The sequence below is a fragment of the Halichoerus grypus genome, chromosome 3, assembly GCF_964656455.1.
Source record: "Halichoerus grypus chromosome 3, mHalGry1.hap1.1, whole genome shotgun sequence".
Classification (NCBI taxonomy): Eukaryota; Metazoa; Chordata; class Mammalia; order Carnivora; family Phocidae; genus Halichoerus; species Halichoerus grypus.
The window spans coordinates 125,405,939-125,428,223 of record NC_135714.1 but is presented as its reverse complement, the minus strand read 5'-3'; the positions used below and the strand labels follow the sequence as shown (position 1 = coordinate 125,428,223).

The 22,285-nt window shown below is 42.4% G+C and overlaps 1 long non-coding RNA gene across 24 annotated transcripts in view; it reads left to right on the top strand.

Annotated features, from left to right (window-relative positions):
• LOC144381380 (uncharacterized) overlaps positions 1–22,285 on the top strand; it is a 340,649-nt gene that overhangs the window by 207,098 nt on the left and 111,266 nt on the right. The gene's annotated exons all lie outside the window — the stretch shown is intronic.

Here is a 22,285-nt window from a genome sequence, read left to right as displayed (position 1 = left end):
CGGAAACGTGTGGAAGGCACTCTTGGTCTTCTTAAACACTATGAACATGATGCGAGTGTAATTATGCCAATGGTGAAAAAAAATTGTTCATGTGGATTGTGAAAGTGAAAGCTGGTGATAGACCTTGCCAAAATGAGTATTCAGTTATTTCCTCCACCGCCCTCATTCTGATCTGATCCTGAAGGGGAATAAGACCAGCTCCCCGTGTTCAGGAGGCATGTTCTCCAAATTAACATATATATTTTTAAAGATTTTATTTATTTATTTGACAGAGAGATACAAAGCGAGGGAAGGAACACAAGCAGTGGGAGAGGGAGAGGGAGAAGCAGGCTTCCCACGGAGCAGGGAGCCCAATGCGGGGCTCGATCCCAGGACCCCGGGATCATGACCTGAGCGGAAGGCAGACGCTTAATGACTGAGCCACCCAGGCGCCCCCAAATTAACACATTTTCTGAAAACGGGTTTCCTTGGATAAGCTAATTATTCTGATCTTCGTAGTGACCAATGGCTAAAATACATTGGCAAAGGAAGGAAAAGTCATATGGATATAAATGCGGAGATAACTACATGTCAGATTTTATGTAGTATTTGTTAATTTTAAGAAAATGAAACACTCATTTCATCTGTATTTATGCCTTATCTTTTAGAATATCCACTAACTTAAGGTACCTTATAGTATTTTATTTTCAATTGACCTTGTCTTTCAGGAAACTTCTTCAATGAGGAAAGGAAAGAACAGGAACGGGAGAGGAAAAACCCTCCTAACATAAATGTCATAAATCCCAGAGCTGGTACCACATGTCAGGTCGGAGCTTATGTTTCACTTTGAATCTTTCCTCTGCCCGTTGTTTGGGCAGAATGTGACTTTGGGCCACCACCACTTAACTGGCGGTGCCATTAGAAGCAGTGACCAAAGAAGGCGGGGTGGGGGGCATGACACAGAAGGAAAAATGCCAAGTCAGGGCGTGGAATAGAGCGTCACTTAGCACACGTGTGTAAGATGAATGAAAGAACAAACAGTGCCGAGCGTCTAAGTCTGGAGTGAGGACAGTGCTCTGCAGAGGTTGACCGGGGCGGGGAGAGGTTGGGGAGTGGGTGAAGATTATGTGATGGCGGCGGTGGGGCCGGCAGGTGCTGAGGCACGGCCAAGTGAGCTGAAAGCAGAACAAGATGGGAAGTGCTCCTATTAAAAATTTAGGGCAAAAAGAGGCCAAATCCTTCTCTGCCTTTACACAGATGACCAGTGTATAATATGTCACAAGCATGTAAAAGTCCTTCCCCACACTTCCTATTCATTCGTATCCATACTTCAACCAACAGCAGGGTTCCTGTGGGCAGCAAAGAGGCCCATATTTAAAAATACATATTATTTGTATCTTTTTACCATAGATCTAATTTTTAGGATAAAATTTTGGAATATTATTTTTTAATAAAGAGAATCAGGTTTCAGCCAGATTGCATCCATTGTACAGTGACTTCCTCTCTGTTTTGTCAGTGGTCATTGAGAGATGAAGCTTGAGTTCTGTGTGAGATTTCCAGGTGTATTTTGATGTTGTTATCCGGCAGATCACGTTGAAAGGAGCAGGAGAAGAAGCAATCACCACGGGGAGAAGCGAGGAAGAAAAGGTTACCCTCCCAGATACCTGGGATTTGCTGAGCGTGACAAGAAATGTATTACCATTTCCTTGAAATGAACACTGGAAAGGGACACAGAGTTTTACTTTAAAACATGATTCTTTTTTAAAATATGAAGTAATGAGATTATTTGCCAGATTATATGGGGTGAGTATTAAGTTACTACCATAACCAGGTCTGAAAAGAAACCTAAGGATCTGGAATGAGAAAGTGGAAAGCAAAGGAGTCATGGTGTTTTGACTTTGGGTTAAAGAAAGGAAACATCCACAATTAAGGTGTGATTCAGGGAGGTGAGGCATCAGAAGGCCATCAGCTAGAGAACTTACTTCTCAGTAGAGCAGGAACTTGGCAGGAACTAATGGTGAAATGGACATACTATCTTATCTCCCCCAGAGAAAGCCTCCGGCTCTGAGCTTAACTGTATTGGCAAGGATGAATCAGGAAGCTTATGAGTTTATAGCTTTGCTGGGCTGTTTCTGCACTTTATTGGAAGATAAACAACCCCAAAGCCCTCCACCACTCTTTAGCCTAAAGAAGGATTACTTTTCTCCAGATGGATGGGTATTGTTAAGCCAAAAATGAGAGCAGGAACACATCCACTATAGAAAGAGATAAGACTCAGCTTACTTAGACAGCGGAAGATCCGGAGAAACTACATCCCAGGCCAGAACATCACCCTGAGGAGCTTGCGGGGGAAAATTCTAAATTTTTTATACAATGAGGGACTATAAGTGACTTCCTCAGCCAGTGGAATTCCTGGGAAATGATCCTAAAACACAACACATACAGTTGTCTTGGACTTAGTATCTTTAACATCTACTAGTTGGTTAACCATATGTATGGCACAACATGAAGTAGTTTTGAAAGGGATGTGTCCAAACTAAAGATAACGTTTCCGAAGAAATATGGCCTGGTACAGCAGAATGAGCATGGCTTTGGGGGCCAAAAATGTGGGTTTGAATCTGAAATCTTTATCTTGCTTCCTTTGTTATCTTCCACAAGTTACTTACCCTCTCTGATCTCTAGTTTTTTTCATCTGGGGGTAATGACAACCTGTGTTCTGTTTTGTGGTGAGCATTAAATGAGATACTGCTATGACTGTCCCAGGCTCAGAAGAGATATCTGATAAGTGGTAGCTTCTGACACCATTTGGAGGAGCTTGACTATAATCCCAGGCCCCAAATTCTCAGGTGTTTCTGAAAGATTTCTTTTTTCTCTTCTTAGGTATAGAATTGGGAGGTAGGGACAAGAAAAAGTAATGGGCACTGTGTCCCTTGCTTTAGAGAATTATCTTAAGATAAAAATAAAGCATCAAAGTCTGGATTTAAAAATAAAGTTCAGGAATGTGTTTTCGGACATCCTTGACATTAGCTTGTTTGGCTTCGGTGTATGCATCTCTAAAATGGGACCATTACTACAGTTATGAATTGTTTACAATGGAGAACAACATCTTCTCAATGTCACAAGGATCCTTTTTTTCCAAACTCTTCTATATTTATCTCAACTTCTCAAGAACGTGAAGCCCAGGGTTTCTCCTGCTATAGAAATGTGGGACAAGGTATATTCAAGTGGTAAATCAGTGACACCCAGTGGCAGCTGTTTTTATATTTCCCTTTTTTATTTTCAGTTTAACTTTGTCAGGCTCTCTCCCAGCACCAGTTAAGAAGATGATGAGAATACGGAAGTCAGAGTTACTTTTGAAGAAGAGTTTCTCAGCAGTGACCTGAGTTTTCCAGGACATGGGAACAACCTAACAGCAACACCAAATATAGAGAGTGCTGGAAGGTAGGGAAACAGTTCTGGGAATTCCCTGGCCCATCATTTTGCATTTTATTAAAGAACATACTCAAGTTTTCCTGTCATTGTTGGATTTTGCAAGAAACAGTCCCCTCATTGAAGTGACCTGCCAATTGCCCAGATTCCAGCTACATTCATATCTGTTGGACACAGTTGGGGACATTCCCTAGAAATTAGACTTCTGAGGTGTTTAAAACCTAACTGGAGGTTTAATCCAAAGCCCTCACTGCCCCCCCGCCCCCAAAGCTCCTCTATGACACAGTAATTGTGGTGGGGTTAAAGATCCCCACACACTCGAGGTTGAGTAGAAGCAAGCATAATGGTACATGGCTGGGCTCCCTTCCCAGCTGGTACACTTGGTTATTGGATGCTCGGGGGCCACTTACAACTTCATAGGTCCCTTATGTTTTTATCTGTGCAGTGAGGGTGATGACGCCTAACACATAGGTTTTCGTAAGGGTTTTAGTGAAAGAACATACCTAAAGTGATGGACATATAACAGGCACTTGATAAAAAGCAATCAACCTTGTCGTTTTTATCAGCTGAGGTTCTCTGTCAACCTTAGGTGCAAGACAACTTCTGACAAAAACCCTTCTCTGAAACTGGATGAGTATTTTTTAGGTGCTCCATGATCTGACTGTCCTCAGAGAGGGTGAAAATGAACTCCTTGTCGTTCTTTGTTATTAGGGGGTAGGACTATTTTTCATATAGGACTAATGCTGCTAAAGTACTTTGGGTTTCTTGGGTGAGCGTCTCTCTTCTATCACATTATAAAATTGTTAGCTTCTATCACATTACATTCCCCACATGAAATGTTCAGGAGGTCATCACAGCACAGAGATATGATAAGTAAGTAATTAGATAGCACAGTTCATAAAGGATTCCACAGAGGGTTCGTTAAAACAGAAGACTCTAGTTCTCGGTTGCTTCTCCTTTTAATTGCCTGATAAATATTTTCAAAGGATGGGTTATTAAACTATGTAAACAGAAATGTAGTTGTAAATAAAATTTACAAAAGATGATCTTTTTTCATTTTCTGTATATTAGTTAAATATGTGGAACAGTTAAGATGCCAGGTCTTGGAGTGGAGCAGACTTGAATTTGAATCCCAGCTTTTCTACTTCCTGGTTTACTTAGATTGTCTGAGCTTCAGTTGCATCATCTATAGAACAAGGATGATAACGTCTGCCTCGTGGGGCAGTTGAGAAGAGTACCGGAGGGCGAGTCTGGGAAACATTTAGCATGTGGCACATACTAAGTGCTCAGTACGGAAAGGGGGGGGGGATGCCCAGAGCAGCCCTCTCTAGATAACAAATAGTCCCTCTTTACCTTCTTAAAGTGGAATTTTAGAGCTAATATAAGCTACCTACCACATTCTTCAAATAGCAGTGTGGTGTTCTAATTGAAACAGAAAGGAAAACTAGAAAGGAGAATTGGACTGATGGTGAAATAATATGCATTTCTTTCTTTTTTTTTTTTTAAAGATTTTATTTATTTATTTGACAGAGAGAGATATAGCGAGAGTAGGAACACAAGCAGGGGGAGTGGAAGAGGGAGAAGCAGGCTTCCTGCCGAGCAGGGAGCCCGATGTGGGACTCGATCCCAGGACCCTGGGATCATGACCTGAGCTGAAGGCAGACGCTTAATGACTGAGCCACCCAGGTGCCCCAAAATAATATGCATTTCTTTCTAATGCTCAGGCTCAAGGACACCGTGGCTGCTGAGCCCCCACCAGACCACCCAGAACTGTTCAGCTGTGTGACTTCTGTGCTATGGGTGGTACTGCTCTTGGAGACCTTTTGAAATAGTGAGGGACTCTTTGTAACATTTCAAACAAGGCAGAGAATGATCTCTCACTTAGGTATTAGTTGCATTACTGGAAATTTTATGTTGGTTTATATAAACCAAATATGTGGTTTATATTTAAACCAAGCAGAAACACTCTGTTCGAGTTAGGTTTTAAGCTCAGAAAATTATAAACAGGTTTTTCACATATACAAAATTGGGACAATGATTTTTCATTATGAGACTGCCTCCTTCATTACAGGATGATGATCATCCTTGACCTCTTTCTGCTAAATGCTAGTAACGCTCACCTCCCCAGTTTTTGTGACAACGTAAATAACCCCACAATTTTCCAAATGCCTCCTGGTGGGCTGGGCTACCTTTGCTAAGAACCAATGGCCTAGAGGGGCTCAAAGCTCAAAGCTAATTTTCTTAACTTCTTGGGCAAGCCAAAGGTTTTGTAAACCAGGTGGTGGGGAGCTCAAGACTGAGGAAGGGGTGAGGGATCCCTCTGGGGTTTCTTTTATAAGGGCACTAAACTCATTCATGAGGGCTCCACCCTCATGATTTAAGGAATTCCCAAAGGCCCCACCTCTTAACACCATCACCTTGGGAGTTAGGATTCTGGTATATGGATTTGGGGGGGTAGTGGGGGGGAACACAAACATTTAGTCTCTAGAAAGCCCCACAGGCCAGGAGCCAGTGCGTGGGCCATGGGGCCGCAGTGGGCACAGGGCTCAAAGCGATGACCCCACAGCAGAGTGGACCCAGCCTGGCCAAGGGAAGACGAGGATGAGGCGGAAACTCCGGTGGGTCCGCGGTACGCGTGCTGGGCGGAGGCTCCGGTGGGTCCGTGGTACGCGTGCTGGGCGGAGGCTCCGGTGGGTCCGCGGTACGCGTGCTGGGCGGAGGCTCCGGGGGGTCCGCGGTACGCGTGCTGGGCGGAGGCTCCGGGGGGTCCGCGGTACGCGTGCTGGGCGGGAGCTCCGGTGGGTCCGCGGTACGCGTGCTAGGCAAGCTGAAGCCTAGGACGGAAGGCAACCCCACAGAATCCCGAGTGTGGAGCCTGGAAATACTACAGTTTTCCAACAGCAGATGCCGCAAGAAGCCCAGAGATGAATTCCTCACACCCCCGTGTTTACATCCAGCCTGAAAAAGTCACTATACCTAACGGGCCCGTGAAGATCCAGAGGATGCCACCTCAGTCCATGGACCACCTGGGCCCTCTGTCACCATATGGTCTTGCAGGCCACATCCTTGCTAATAAGACCAGAGATGATCTAGAGTGACATTTGAGAGGCTGAACTTGGCCTAAGAAGAGGAAACATTTACTTAAGGGGTAGTTTTAATTATTGTGCCAGATTACGTTGATTAAGCCCCGCCCTCCATTATCCAGCCGATAAAGGTCTATAGAGTAAGTGAAAGGGGGAAGTGGAAATCTGTAATTTCTTTACATATGATTGTAGTGTGAATAAATCTGTGATCCTTCTATGCTATTAACCAGGAGTTTAGCCCCAGGACCTAGACATTACACATTCATAGTGCTGTTTTGGTGGGTGATGGATCTGCTTACATATAATAGTTGCTTGATTTGCAGCATCGAGCCCGATTCATTTTTAGGTTTAGTGTTTACCTTGTGAACCAACAAAAGGAGTTCGGTAATTTCCAGAAAAGTAAAAAATATTCCTGTTATCATCATTTCACTGTAGTGAAAGAAAGAAAAGAAAGAAAGAAAGAAAGAAAAGAGAGAAAAAGAAAGTAGCCAGATGCCGGTGTTCTGCAGTTTTCACGCATGTTCTTGGTCTCTGGATGAGACGGAGCCCTGACTGGGGAGCCATGAGGAGAGTTATGCTCATTCTGATGGCGGTGCCTCAAAGTGCCCTCCCCAAGTTCCCTCCTCAGGAGACCCCTCTGAGCATCTGCGTGTCACAGCGGCCCCTGCGGAACTTCCACAGTTATAATTAGATTCTTAGTGGGTCTGCAAAGGATATGGAGACACCAGAAGATCTAGCAGTTCTGGGTGGGGTGGGAAATTGAGGCCAGAAGGTGGGGGAGGACTAAGATACGAGTTAAATTGATGCCAGAACCTAGACTTCTGTTATTAATAGTGTTTTCTTCTCAGAGGGGCTGGCTGGGCAGTTCTTTGGTCAGAGGCAAAGAGGGCACGGGCCAGGTCAAAGAACTGTTTATTTTTCCGTCTCTTGTTAAATCATTTGATTTCTGCTGGCCCGTGCCCTCTTTGCCTCTTCCTAGCAAGCTCTGGGGCTGATTTCCAGCCGCTTCCCATCACGGGCACCCTCTTCCAGGGTTACATTAGGTCATGGAGTTGATTTTTCTCTTCAGAGTTTTTTTAGTGACAGTTATTCCACATGGTTCTTTAAAAGCCACCAGAAATACAAATTTTTCAAAAATATATATGCATATTGATGGGGAAAGCCATAAATTTGAATAAAATGTAATGACTTAAAAATGTTTATTGAAACAAGGTTTTAAAAAAAAGAGGCAAGGGGCGCCTGGGTGGCTCAGTCGGTTAAGCGGCTGCCTTCGGCTCAGGTCATGATCCCAGGGTCCTGGGATCGAGCCCCACATCGGGCTCCTTGCTCAGCAGGGAGCCTGCTTCTCCCTCTGCCTCTGCTGCTACCCCTACTTGTGCTCTCTCTCTCTCTCTGACAAATAAATAAATAAATAAATCTTAAAAAAAAAAAAAAAAGGCAAAAAACCCACCAAAACCCTGAAGAAACTACATGGTCCAAATTATGTAACAATATAGTCATAGATGAATGTTTATATTACTATACAGATGCACAGACAAAACTATAATAACAACCTAAAACCTGGAAGGAAATATAGCAAAATGTTTATAGGAATCTACCTGTATGTGGCGAGGTTACAAGTGATTTTAACTGTTTTATTTTCTTCACTTTCAAAATATTCTTTAATGGGCATCTGTAAGTTTTATAATAAGAAAAAATATTTTAAAACCACCAGCTATTTTTTTTTGGTTTCCTTTTTCATATCAGGTAATATATAATTTTTTCTAAAATGACAAGAGATGAGTCCTGCTACCGGCGGATGGAGGGTGCAACATAGGCAGAGGGAAGGAAGAAAAAAAAAAAAGAGTGCTTTCATAAGCAAATGAATTTATGCTGTTATCTTAGACATAAAGTGCTTTACTTGAATTGCCTGAAACTTCTCACTTACAAAGATGGGATATAAGCTGTGATGAACACTGGCCAAGCTTTGACAACCCGAAATGCATTTTGCCTTTCTAATAACAGTCAATTTTCTTGTCAGAAGTGACCTTTTACCCAGTCTAGTTCAACTGCTGTCAGGAGTCCCACCCATCCTGAGACAGGGGGCAGGGGCAAGTTTAGCTATTGGAATCTCCCCTTCCCCATACATTTGAATTTTGAAATGAGGAGCAAAGGGACAGGAAAATTGGCTGGAACTCCATTAGGTCCTGGCAACATCTTGTCATTCCTGCTCCCTTCCCTGGGAACTGCCTTGTTAAATGTCTGTGCTCAGATGCAATTCTCTTGCCTCCAAGTAAATTCCTCTTTGCTTAAGTTAATCAGAATCAGCTTCTTTTGCTTGCAACCAAAGCACCTGTGTTGTAAAGTTATTTTATAGCTGGACTGAAGCAGCCCTATGCTGTTTCCATGGACGGCTGGATGGGTAGCTTTGACTCTTGGCCAATTTAAGGTTAATGGGCTAGCCAACCAGCTAACTAATGATTTATGATGCTCTGTTTATAGTCCAAAACTCCCCTGGTGAAACCCTAGGCCAGATTGTTTTTCAGTAGATTTCACCCGATGTAACCAGTTGGTCTGGCTTGGTTAATAGGACCTGGGGGCATTAAAGACCCTACTAGGGACTTCTGCCTGGAGGTCTTGGGAAGCCAAGATATAGAGTACAAATCTTAGTGGTTTAATCTGGAGACCAAGCACGTCCTTCAGCAAATAAGAATAATCCTATAGTTTTGCCTGGAAGTCTTGACTCCCAATGCTGGCATGCATCCCCCCCCCCCCCCCCCCCCCGGTGCACCATAGCTTTTGCCTTTATTTTAAGCCTTAGGAGAGCATGCTTCTTGAGGTCTCGTGCATCTTTTAACCTAACCTAATCTGAGTAATCTTTATGGGACCCCCAACTGCCATAGGAGCAACTAGCAGTTACAAATCAGGGGTGAGAATAGCCTGGGACAAAGAGTAGGTGGAGAGAGGGGCTGGGGTGGCTCGCAGTCTTTAGTAACCGCTCTGGTGAGGGGGAACATGTGGTTTGTTCAGGACTGAGTGAAAAACTAAGGGGCACTCTAGATAATTTTTATGAGATACTGTAGATCAGAATGAAGTCAGGAGAAACTTTAACCTTCTTCTGAATATGATATAAAACCCCTTGTGTTACTGGAGTGATGTCAAAGCCATGGCTTAATGGAAGAGCTAATAAGCATGTTTTAGTTGTTGTTCTTGGGTGATTCTTCTTGCTCTTGCTTCCTCCACATAATTGCATTCTCTGGTTGCATTCTTTGTGCCTCTCTATAGTACTGTGGTTGCTTGGTGAATTTTAAACTAAGATCTAGTGTGTTTTTTGTGAGTCAGTGAATTATGTGTTCCAAAAATGCTCTTTATCCATTGTGGTCAAGTTGAGGACTAGTTCTGGTCCACAGAGAATTACGGGATTCACAAGACCCATGGCTCTGTGCCTCTCCTTTAGAAAGAATCACTATGTCATTGTAAGATCACAGTTAGTTTTTTTAATAAAGATTTTATTTCTTTATTTGAGAGAGAGCGAGAGTGAGCGAGTGAACGTGCGCGCGCAAGAGAGCACAAGTGAGCTGAGGTGTAGAGGGGAGAAGCAGTCTCTCTACTAAGCAGGGAGTCTAATGCGGGGCTCAGTCCTGAGACTCCCGGATCATGACCTGAGCAGAAGGCAGATGCTTAACCGACTGAGCCACCCAGGTGCCCCAGTCACAGTTATTTTTACATCTTTTTTTAATCTCCCCGACTGTCTGTGAGCATCTTGATTGCAGTGACTTCCCATCCCCAGCAGCATCAAGGAAATGCCTTGCATGTAGTAGGTGCTCAATAAGCATTTACAGAATAAGCATATATGTGTATGTATTTATATATTTGAAGGCCAAACTACCAAAAGCCCAAAGAAGCCAGGTTTTTTCTCCTGCTGCAATGTCATAATTTTGAGAGTGGCAAAAAGGCAGTGCAATAAATCGATACAAGAAAGGAACTTTAAAATACAGTTTCTAATGTTTGGAGTAGATTGATTTTTGATCACGGATGTCATCTGCTGGTTATGAGCTTGGTCCACACACAGCCTAATGTTGTTGTGATTCATCTGGCTTATACTTTGTGATGAGGACTAGCATGCTCGATGAGGAGCCAGAGGACTCTTGATCCACCAAAGCCTTTAAAATAATCTGGGAAAATTTATTGTTACATATAATTTTGCTTGAGTTTTATTGAATTGTAATTCTTTGAGAAGGGCTGAGGTTCCATAGACGAAGGTGGTTTTGTATGGCAGTTAGAAGTGTGGACTCTGGAGATGGATTGCCTGGAATCAAATTACATTCCTATGATTGCTGGCCGTGTGACCTTGGACGTGTCACTGAATCCTCCTATGCCTTAATTTCCTCAATGGGGATAATTGAAGCACCTACCTTCTAGGTTGTTCTGAGGATAAAAGGAGTTTATTTATCTAAAGAGCAAAGAAGAGTATCTGACACATAATAATCTCTCTCTCTCTCTTTAATGTAATTACTCAACAAACTCCATATCTAAGGCCTCACTGGCCAGGAGTTTGTAATATCATCTGGAAGACTGCTATTAACCTAGTGTTCTCTACCACCTTTCTCTGGGTTATCTTTACATATTCTCTCTAGGCATGTCTTCCTGTGTGTGCACATATTGGAATGAGCTTGTCGTTCTGTCCCTACTGGTCAGGCACCTTTTCATTTTCAAAGGACTGGATAACAAAGAGTCTGTATGCCTAAATCAATCAGGAAGAAGGAAATCTTGAGTGAGAATGCCTTTTAGCCAAATAAAGATAGATGTGTGTGCTGTTAAATGAAAAAATAACAAAGAACAGGTGACTCTCAGAAGTAACCCGGATGTCCCTCTAAGAAACTCACTAGGGAACTCTACTATAGAATAGTCCCATCTATCCTTCCCTAGGAGACCCTATTTCAGTGTATAAGACAGACTATTTTATCGCTCTTTGAAAGACAGTGTTATGCCCTTCACCTTTTAAAGACAGATACAATGGCTGTCCCCAAACAGTCTTGTAGCTCTCAGAAATAAAAAAAATTAAGTTAGAGTTACATTAAACTTTAAGAAATACTATGATCTAATTGAGATCACTTAGATCAAGCCAAATATTTAAAATGAAAATAACTAAAATTGTCACATAGTGTTTTTTCTTTGAATGATGTCCATTTCCTCCTTTGTGATCGTACGTGTGCTCACTTCCTTGAACATGTACACGCACCTGTGGACATGGAAGGTGCCCTCATCCACGTGACCTGGGAAACCAACTCCTTCCCATGACTGCATGCTTTGAATGTGGGAGGGCTCAGGCAAGGAAGGCTTCTAGAGGAGATACCTCAGGAACAGTGTGAGCTTCCCTAAGCTGTCAGAGGTGGGGAATGGCCATGGGTTCAGGCAGCCTGAGCAATTGGAGGAAAAACTTGCCATGGTTGTGAAGGATGGTATCCCTGATGGTTTGAGAAACTCCCAATATTAAAATTCACCTTCGAACCTACACAAAGACACCAACCTGAGCAAGTTTACAATGTTATTTTTAAAGAGCCAAATGGGGGCGCCTGGGTGGCTCAATCAGTTGAGCATCCGAGACTCTTGGTTTGACTCTTGGTTTGGGCTCAGGTCATAATCTCACTGGTGGTAAGATCGAGCCCCACATGGGGCTCTGCGCTCTGCAGGGAGTCTGCTTGAAGATTCTCTCCCTTTGCCCCCCCCCCCCCGTGTCGCGTGCGCCCTCGCTGTCTCTCTAAAATAAATAAGTAAATCTTATAAAAAAAACCCAAAAAACCCAAAAGCCAAATGAAACAGCTCTGCTGTCAATTGACCATTACTTGTGATTCTAGGAGTAGAAGCTGACACAGGGGTTCAGGGAGCCTGGGGGTAAAATCCATAGTTTAGAGGAGTTCTCTCAGTCCTGAAGTCTGTGCTCTTGAAATTTGTTCACGGTCCTGAGGGTTCATTTCCTGCAACATGGCATTTCACAAGGCACCCTGCTTCTTTAATGTCCCCAGTTGACCACTAGATGGCAACGTTGCTCTTTTGTGTTACAGCTTTGACGCCAATAAACTATAGATTTATTTTTCTAACAGCCAAAGTAAAATAAATAAATAAATAAATAAATAAATAAATAAATAAATAATAAATGAAAAGTAAAGGCTAGTAATTTAAATGCATCACTCTGTATAATAGGAATAAGATAGAGCATATTAAATTACAAATTTGTGATTTACTTACCTAGAAAGAAACTTGACAATATTCTGTTTGCTTGCACCTTGGGAGAACACATTTGTGCCTGGTGCTTATAGACCATACATAGTGTGGCCTCGGTTCGTCTGGTGTTCATGGCTGCAGGGAACTGCCCAGATGTTGGATGGTTTTTTTATTCAAATCATTTAAACTCTCTCAATTCCAAACCCAGAGGCATAATAGTAAATAAGTACAAGATTCCAGGGACTCTCCCCCATGGATTCTGATTCAGTAGATATAAAGTGGTGCATGGGTGTCTGGATTTTTAAAAGCACCTCCACATGCTTTTGATTATCAATAAGTTTGGAAGTGGACCTCATGTGCTTAATTTCTCCAGCAACAGAATCCTCGAAATAAAATGAATTTTAACTCCGTTTAACTTAAAATTGCCATATGCACTTTTTTAAGAGAAAAAGTCTTAATTAAAAATACTCCAGCCAAATACCATATGATTTCACTCATATGTGGAATTTAAGAAACAAAACAGAGGATCATAGGGGAAGGGAAGGAAAATTAAAATAAGAGGAAAACAGAGAGGGAGACAAACCATAAGAGACTCTTAACTATAGGGAACAAACTGAGGGTTGCTGGAGGGGAGGTGGGTGGGGGGATGGGGTAACTGGGTGATGGGCATGAAGGAGGGCACGTGATAGTAATGAGCACTGGGTGTTATATGCAACTGATGAATCACTAAATTCTACCTCTGAGACTAATAATACACCGTATGTTAACTAAATTGAATTTAAATAAAAAATTTTTTAATAATAAAAATAAAAATACTCAAGCATTATGAAAACTTATGAAATTATGAAAAAGTTGAAATCACTGTAATAATAATAGAGCTCTAGTAATTGAAATATTTATTCACCTTAAATATCTAAAACAAAAGTTATCAGATCTGTGTATGGGCTGGAATTGATGTGATGAGAAAGATAGCTTGTTCATAGTTTTGCCTCTCCTGTGTGTTTCTCATATTGGAAGATTCTCAAACTGGTGTGTGGTGGATTGGTATAGAAATAATTTCAGTTATTCCAGAATGATGTCCCTCTATTGTCACATTATGTATTAAGATGTATATCTTAAAAAAAAAATCATTAATTACCACTTTTGAAAAATTTGAGGGTCCCATTAGCTATATGAAATATATGAAATACTGATTTTCTTTGTCATTTCTCATTTTCTTCTTTTCTCCTCTATTTCTCTTTCTCTGTGTGTCTCCGTCTCAGTCTCTCATTATTTGCTCTGGGTCTCTCTCTCTCTCTCTCTCTTTTTTTTTTTTGCTCTGGGTCTTTATTTACTTTTTGGTTTAATGTTATAGTTTGAGACCCGCTAATCACTGTTTATATATTATTTGCCTTGACCTATTTGAATCAACTGACCTCATGAGTTTTTTCCTTTATCCAATATCATCTTTTTTTTTGGACATTAAAAATATCATGGTGATTAGCATTAGAAAAGAACACCATCCTTTTCTGGTGTTAATTCATGGGTTTATATAAAGGTCCTCATGATAACAATTTGAAGAGGATGGTGCTTTCTTGAATGTGTTTAAAACTAAAGTACAGATACCTTTTAAAACCACTATAGAACAATTTTGTTTTCATAGAAAAAAGAACACTAAGATGCCATAACATGATTCACCAGTTTCAAAGCGTCAAATCTACTGCTCACAAAACTGTACTTATGTGACTTTTTGTTGCTAGAAGGCAAGTTTCTGGGATTCTTACTGCTTTGTTAAATCCCTCTGTCTCTTTTTGTTTCTCTGCTTAAGAAATCCTTGAATTTAAAGACAAAAAGATCCGCATATATTAGAAGTCACTTCTGATTTTTAAAATACAATGGCAAGAAAAAAAACCAGTCAGAAAGTGGCACATGAATTGAACTATGCATTGGTTTCAGAGTAGATAGACAACTTAGAGGAATCCTCCTTTGGGCGGATGCTTGTTTTTCTTGTCCTAAGTGGTGTCCGCACTTAACCACTCCCTGCGTGCTAGTGCTGGTCCTTGGTAGAGGAACAGAGTGAACAGAACATTCTCCCTGCAAGTTTTAACTTAAGAGCCTGAGGACTCTGGACCTGCACTTCCAGAGGAAGCGCCTCCTGAGCTGGGCCAGCAGAGGGATCTGGAGCGCTGCTCGTCCATCTAGGCCCAGCCCGAGGAATCTGTGGGTCCAAATAAACATTTATTTTCCGAGAATTTTATTCCTTGTTTCTCTCCTTTAAAAAATGCAAGAGGATTATCTGTAGGAAAATATTCAGATTTACATCAAAACAGAGAAAGGAAGCAGTGCTCTCTCTTCCCTCCTGAAAAATTGTCAGTGATTTTGATTAGCAGGAATCACTGACACTACAAATCAATCCTGTTTTAATTTTTAAAAGACACTTGAGGTGTGTTTCACAGCACCTTGTTTCTGTGCAAACTGAAAAATTAAAATAAATTTTAAAAATATTTTAAACCAAAAAATAAGAAAGAGAGAGAGAGAGAGAGAGAGGGAGGGCTCTAAATTTAGAAGGTGCCAAATCCTAAGCACCAGAAAAGCCTGTCCTTGTTTCCATATGTTTACCTCTCTGAGGAGCTGGCCCATAGCGTAACTTCTCTCTTCAAAAGGAAATCCTGGCACCTGGAAGATTGGGCTGACAGTGAGTATTAAAATGACTTGTTTAATGAGCAGCGTGATTGAACCACGTAGGGAACGCTGAGGAGTTTCTTCGAAGGACTAGGTTTGGTGTTTGCATTTTGTTATGTTGTATGCTTCCACTGTCCCTTATTTTGACAAGCTATCGGAAAGTTTTGGGATGAGCGTGGGCAATTTTTCTTTGTTTTTAAACCTGGTTGCTAAAAAAAAATAAAATGGTGCCTCTCCTTACCTGCCTCTAATGGAAGAGGGGTTGTGTCACTTCAGTGAGACGCTTGGCATTAATTCAGCACCAAAGGTTCTTGAGGTCTGTGTGAACTGATGAGCAGGGACCATGAGAGACGTGCATATCCTTTTCAAGCACTAGGCCACCCTCCACTAAGTAAGGGTTATTTACTAAATGTTGGGCGAATTGCCAGTCCGTAGGCCTGGCAGGAACTGATCTTCAGAAATCATTAACTGCATTTTTCCATTTTGGAGGCCTGCCTCCTCCCTCCCCAAGATGAGTATCTACTGACTTTCAGTTCCCCCCATAGACCGCACACAGACTGCCTTTCAAACACATAAGATCATTTTCTTTAGAAGTCTAACCGGAATTTCCCTTCACAAATTTAAGGTGACTACTTTTCTTTCTTACTAGAAAAATATAAAACGCCCCTTTTCTTTGTCAAGACAAATACACCAAAATCCTTTGTTTTACATGTTTATCATTTTGCTTTTGAAGTTTGGACTTATTTCTCAACTAGTTCAATTTTTTCTTTTGAATGGTTTTGAACTTTTTACCATTTCTCTCATCTGTGGAGGACTTAACTGGAAATAAGAGGATATTAGATATCTAGTAAGTGTTGAGTTAAAAGAAATTCAGAATAAAATACTGAAAATCATACATAGAAATACAGTATAAACCTACTGTTGTAGAATTGTAAATATCGGGGCTAACAGGAAGAATAAAATTGCATGTCCTATAAGTAGACAGCTTTATTCTCTCCCAGTTGGTAGAATTAGACTCATTTACTTACAAAATCCCTCAAAAACAAACAAGTGGGTTGGAAATTCTAAAGATTCCAACCTCTCTTATCCTAGGATTTTCGGATTTTCGCATTTTTTTTTTTTTTTTTCTGTCATGTCTTCATGGGAAAAGGGAGTCTGTTTGTTCAGAGACTTTCTACTGTTTACCCACTTCAGAGCCATTTTATGAGGGTAATGTAAAGGTTGGGAATAACTGCAAATGTATGCAAAACAAGAAGTGTATATTTTTAAAACCAGATGCATAGGTGCATGGCTTTAAGAGGAAAAGACTCACATATGTAACAGACTTTGTTGAGATGTTACAATGATGTGATTAAAGAGAAAATGTGCTCTCCTTTACGGTCTTCTCTCTTCACAGAATCTAAGATTTCCATTCACAGTGCTGTAGAGGAGTTGCGGTAAAACAACCGTAACCGGGTTTTAGGGGGAAATGCTTCCAAGGGAGGGAGGCAGGGACAGAGCAGCAATCATGGGTGAAGGCATAGTTGTTTCAGAGAGACTCTGGCAGACGCAGAAAGCAAGGGTGCAAACGGCACTGGATGCCCAAGTGGACAGTTACACCCATCAGAAAAGGTGTGTGTGTGTGTGTGTGTGTGTGATTTTCTGTGGCTGAGGGCTTCCCACCTCCGTGGCAGCAGACAGTAAGGAGCAGGGAGCCAGAATTGCTTGGTTAGTTCTTTCTGAGTTTTGATGACCAAGACCCAAACATATCCAAGCTTTTAGAGGGGCAGCGGGCTTTTAACTTCGACACAAAACCACAAACCATGGCACCTTCCGAGGAGAGCGGCCTCCCACAATGGAGGGAACGTGAGAGCAGAGAGGACCCTCGGCAGTGGGGTCTCCAGGTTACTGAGGGGGAAGCTGGACCCAGATGCCGGTTTTCTCAGAGATCCCTCAGCCGGAGCCGAGCAGGCCAAGCCAGTGCCCCTGCGCACGCGTCATTACTGTGCCAGGTCACAGAGGGTCACCAGCCCTTGCCTTCCTTTCCCACCAGCTGTCCGCTTCCTCTCTCTTCTCAAGGGGAAACTGATCTTGAAGTAACAACACGAATATTTGCTGAGTTTGACTTTGGTGAATTAACTAACCTGTTGGTTTAAGCCAGATCAGCAGAGAACTGTGTAGTCTGCCTGGTGGAGAACAGAATCTCATTTTTTTTTTTTTTAAGATCGATTGATTGATTTGAGAGAGAGTGAGAGCGAGAGAGATCACAGAGAGAGAGGGAGAGGGAGAAGCAGGCTTCCCGCTGAGCAGGGAGTCCGATGTGGGGCTCGATCCCAGGACCCTGGGATCATGACCTGAGCCGAAGGCAGACGCTTAACGACTGAGCCCCCCAGGCGCCCCCTCAGTAGGCTTTTATATGGTGCCACTGGCATGTACTGAGGGACATTCTAGGAAGAGGCTCTAGAAAATCTGCTCTTCTGTTCCCTGAAGGGATTCCCAGGCTGCCATCCACAAAATCAGGCCACTGGGAAATACCTTGATATAACCCAAGGAAGAAATATTTTAAGTTTCAGAATCTAGGAAAAACCATGATTCTCCCCAACAGTTGGTGCATGTTTTTTTGGGGTTTTTTTTTCAGATGCTATGAATCTTGTAACTGAGCATTGTTCCTTCTTTGCTTAGGCCATAAGGAAGCATCATTTATCTTTAGAAAGGCAGTATAAGGTAGTGGTTAGAGCTCAAACCTGAGAATCAAGCTGGTAGTTTAGCACCTACGGTTACACGAGAAACCTCGGTCTTCTCATCTGTAAAATGAAGATGGTCATAATCTGCCTCATGGCTTTACTGTGAAGAATAGTTCTTTTTTTCTCATAAAGATAATGAAAGTAAAACATTGGGCATCTTTTGTGGCCCCTGGTAGATGCTTAATAGATGTGAGTTATTGTTACTATTATTTATTCATGCAACGAACAATACATACAGTTAAACGGTAATAATACGTCAGGCACTCTGCTAGATGCTGGGAATAAAACACAGAGCAACCTAGACCCAGTTGCTATTGTCAGAGGGTGATACCAGCCAGCAAAAACAAGCTCTTAAGGAAATAGTCAAGTGTGACAGATGCCATGATGAGGGAGGAGGGGTGGGGGCATGTTTCAGGAGCATGTGAACTGGAGATGAACCCAGAACTGGAGGAAGTTTAAGTGCAAGTTCACCCAGTGGAGAGGCCAAGCTGTGCAGGGAAGGGCACGTCAGAGTTGGTGCGGGAGGTTTGGTGTGGCCGGAGGGCAGAGTGGCAGGGGGCCCCGAGACAGGGCTGAGAGCAGTGAGGGGCCAGGTCACGAGGGCCACGTATGCTACAGGGAGGAATTCTGACCTGACCCTAAATACAGCAGGAAGCCATCACCGTGCTGTGAGTGGGAATGAGGCTCAATCCGATTTACTTTTTAGAGGCATCACTCGGGGGTGTGGAGAGTGGGCTGAGAGGAGGCGAGGCTGCGGGACGGAACCCTCACCGGGCGATGGCAGGCCCTGGACTAGGTCCACCATCCATAAAGCAAGCTTGTACCTTCCACCTTCCAGAAGCCACCCAGGAGGGAATACTTCGGTCAGCATTTGCTCTTTCACCCGCTTCCCCCTTTGCTCCAATTTCAAAGACTTATTGTATCCTTTTGTATTGTGTGGGTCTTTGGATGAGTCTCCTGAAACATACTTTATAAGATGAAGTAGGAAAGAGAGAGGGGAGAGAGAGGATACTTAGGAACTAGGACTCCTTTCTTGAAATACATGTATTTCAAAGTAGCTGTATGGTTTCTTTCCTGGGTCTGACCTGGTTTGGGAGAAAGGCTTTATCGCAGACTGTGTGTTTGTCTTCACTAGTAAATGCCTTGTATCCTTGTCGAGGACGTGACCCAGACGGCCTTACCATTTTGGAACCGGCTTTTACCTCCTCAAACATCTGACTGTAATTCCGACTCCTGCGGATTTAAGACGGTGCCATCACGTTACTGAGCTCATCACCTCCCCGCCCCCCCCCCCAAGGTGTGTGAAGATGGAAGATCTGTGTAGCCAGCTGATAAGAAATTGCTAATAGGTTAACCTGAGTCCTTTGAATTCAAACAAAAGAAGTTCTCAACCTGATTGGAATTAACCTGCCCTGACTTCTGCCTCATCTTCCCTGAAGCAAAGATGATACCAGCAGGCAGAGAACCTGATGGGTGTTAATGGGGGGTTTTCAAGTTTGTTTTGCTTTTCTTAAACTATTAAGAAAGAACAAAAAACATTATTTAGAATGCAATTAGTTTCCAGGAAGGGAAAGAAAGAAAGCCGAGAATTTATTATTAAAGAAAGAAATAGAGCCAAGGTGAAAAAAAAGCCTTCTCACATCTCCTGGCCAGGTGCTCCGTGCATATAAATGTTTCAAGTTAAGCTTTAAGATCAAGGGAAAGTCTGTAGGGAGACTTGTCTCCTGGAGATCTGCTTGCTAGAGCTGCTCCTGAATACAGGCTGCCCATTTTTATTTGGTTATTAAGGATTAAAGGGGCGACAATTCTGGAATGGTAGTTCCTTGGTCTCCATTAACTTTGTACAAGATAGTGAAAAGCAAGCTTCCAAGGGAGGGTTTGCATATGCATTTTGTGCCATCAGCTGGCCTCCTTCCCTGTCATCTTGTGTGTATGGTTAACGTGAAATTGTTCTTCCTCTCATGAGCTCGAGCTAGAAGAAAGCCGCCTCGTTGCAAGGGTTGAGAATCTCCGCGCCTTTCAGAAATCCTCCTGGTTTTCACAGGAGTGTGGAGGGAAGATGAAAAGAATTTCACATTAGGTGGCTGGTTGCTCCAGATACCGAGGCTTAGCAATTGCCTTGGAAAGCTACTTGCCTTTGCCCAAGTTGGCTGGGATTTCAGCGTCTGAATACGGGAGCAGGGAGGCATTCCATCACTCCACGTCCATATTTAAAATTTTGCTTATTTATTGCTCATGCCACAGCTTGTCCTCAAAACTAAGGCGTGTCTGAAGTTACTTTCATCAAGTGCCTAAGAAAGCTTAGTGATAACATACACCTGAAGAGAACGCTTTATCCATGTGGTGGGTAATTGTGTTGCAATGATCTCATAATTTGGGGTCACGAATTCCTATTTGGATAAAGTCATTAAAATAAAAGTATGTGTGAAGAGCTCAGCCTTCAAAAAGAGCAAAAGTAAAAGCCAGTTTCCTGATTGAATCCATTTCTCACAAACCATATTTTAAAAACAGAATGGGAATGCAGAGTTTATAAAAATTTACACTCTCTATCATAACATTTTTCGACCCCACATCAACCCACAAAGTGCAATGTATACCAACAGACTGGATCTAAGAGAGCGGAGTGGTGGAAGTTGGAACAGAACTTACGTATTTTGACTTCAGTTCTTGTGATTTCAGTACTACACATTTTTCTTCAATTACTCCCAGGTTTTGTTAGGCTGAATAATATGAATGGTGAAAGATCAACTAGAGAAATAGAGTTCTGGGACAGTATCTCTTATTGTATGTTTTTAATTGAAATGCTTATATGCTCTGAGCCTAATTTATTTTATATTATAACCTCACAGTTTCATGATCATGGCTGCTCAATATCATGGCTCTTTCAAAAGTCATGATCGTTACTTATACGTCCCTAGTTGTCACGGCCTAATGAGGAACACAGTTAAAGATTACAGAGTTGTAGTTTCACTTAGTGGTTATAGCAAACTTCTGTTAAAACATGAACTTCTTCTGTTTGAGATGGGATAATAGCTTAGAAATAGAGATTTGGCAGTATTTTAGTGCTCTCTGTAGTAATTCGTAGACCTCTGCAAAGTACTTGCTCCTTTCTGCCTTTAAAATGTTCCTGAACACTGCTCTTCCATAGTGTGTGGTACAGAGGTCATAGAGAAACCCCATCCTTGAGAACAGCATCATTCAGGGCAGATGACATTCCATTTTATTTACTCGTTATTTCTTAGAAAAAAAAATCGTCGCATTTAGTGGGCACAGGAATCTGGGGATGTTGAGTTTAGTCATGACCGGATGTGGGATTTGACTCTCTCTGCAGTGCCTTAGTCTGTGGGCTTTTTAAAAAAAAGATTTTATTTATCTGAGAGAGAGAGAGAGAGAGAGCATGAGCAGGGGGGCAGGGCAGAAAGAGAATCAGGCTCCCTGCTGAGCAGCAAGGAGCCCAACGCGGGATTCCACACAGGGTTCGATCCTAGGACCCGGAGATCACGACCTGAGTTGAAGGCAGTTGCTTAACCAGCTGAGCCACCCAGGTGCTCAGTCTGTGGGCCTTTGAGGAGAAGAGATGTGTCATCCTCCCTCACTCATGCAGCAAGTTTCTACCGCATTCCTACTGCACTTGAGAAAGTGATCTGGATCCCAGAAGTCCGAGGGAGGAGGTCACTGACCTCAAGGAGCTTAGAGTGAGCCGATCCACAGTAAGGAGCAGGGGCTGGTGGGAAGGCAGGCTGAGGATCAGTGAGGACCCCATGGGAACACTGAGTGGAAGTGTAAGGTGAAGAAGCAGTGTTGTCTCAGCATAACCACCAGTGTCATATAAACTACTGTGACAACAGTAAGCTATTTTCTCCTGAAATTCTTGTTGCCAGTGTGCATGGTGAAAATTTAAAATACCATTGTTTTGCACCAGATTTTTTTCCTAAACATTATTTATTATTGGAAGACAACTCTGCTCTAGGGTTTATTGGGGCTAAAAATAGAGAAAACAACGTAAGGAGAATTATGCTAACAACCAACAAAATCAAAGTTGCAATGTGGATGATCTGCAGAAAGCCGGTCTGCTAATTCTACCAGGGCTTTTCATGGATTCCTATGAAGTTGTCATTTTTTCAGGAACTTCTGTTTTAGTATTATGGCAACAACTTAGATTCTGTAGTACTAGGCAGTTTATAGAGTTCATTCCCATGCATTTTT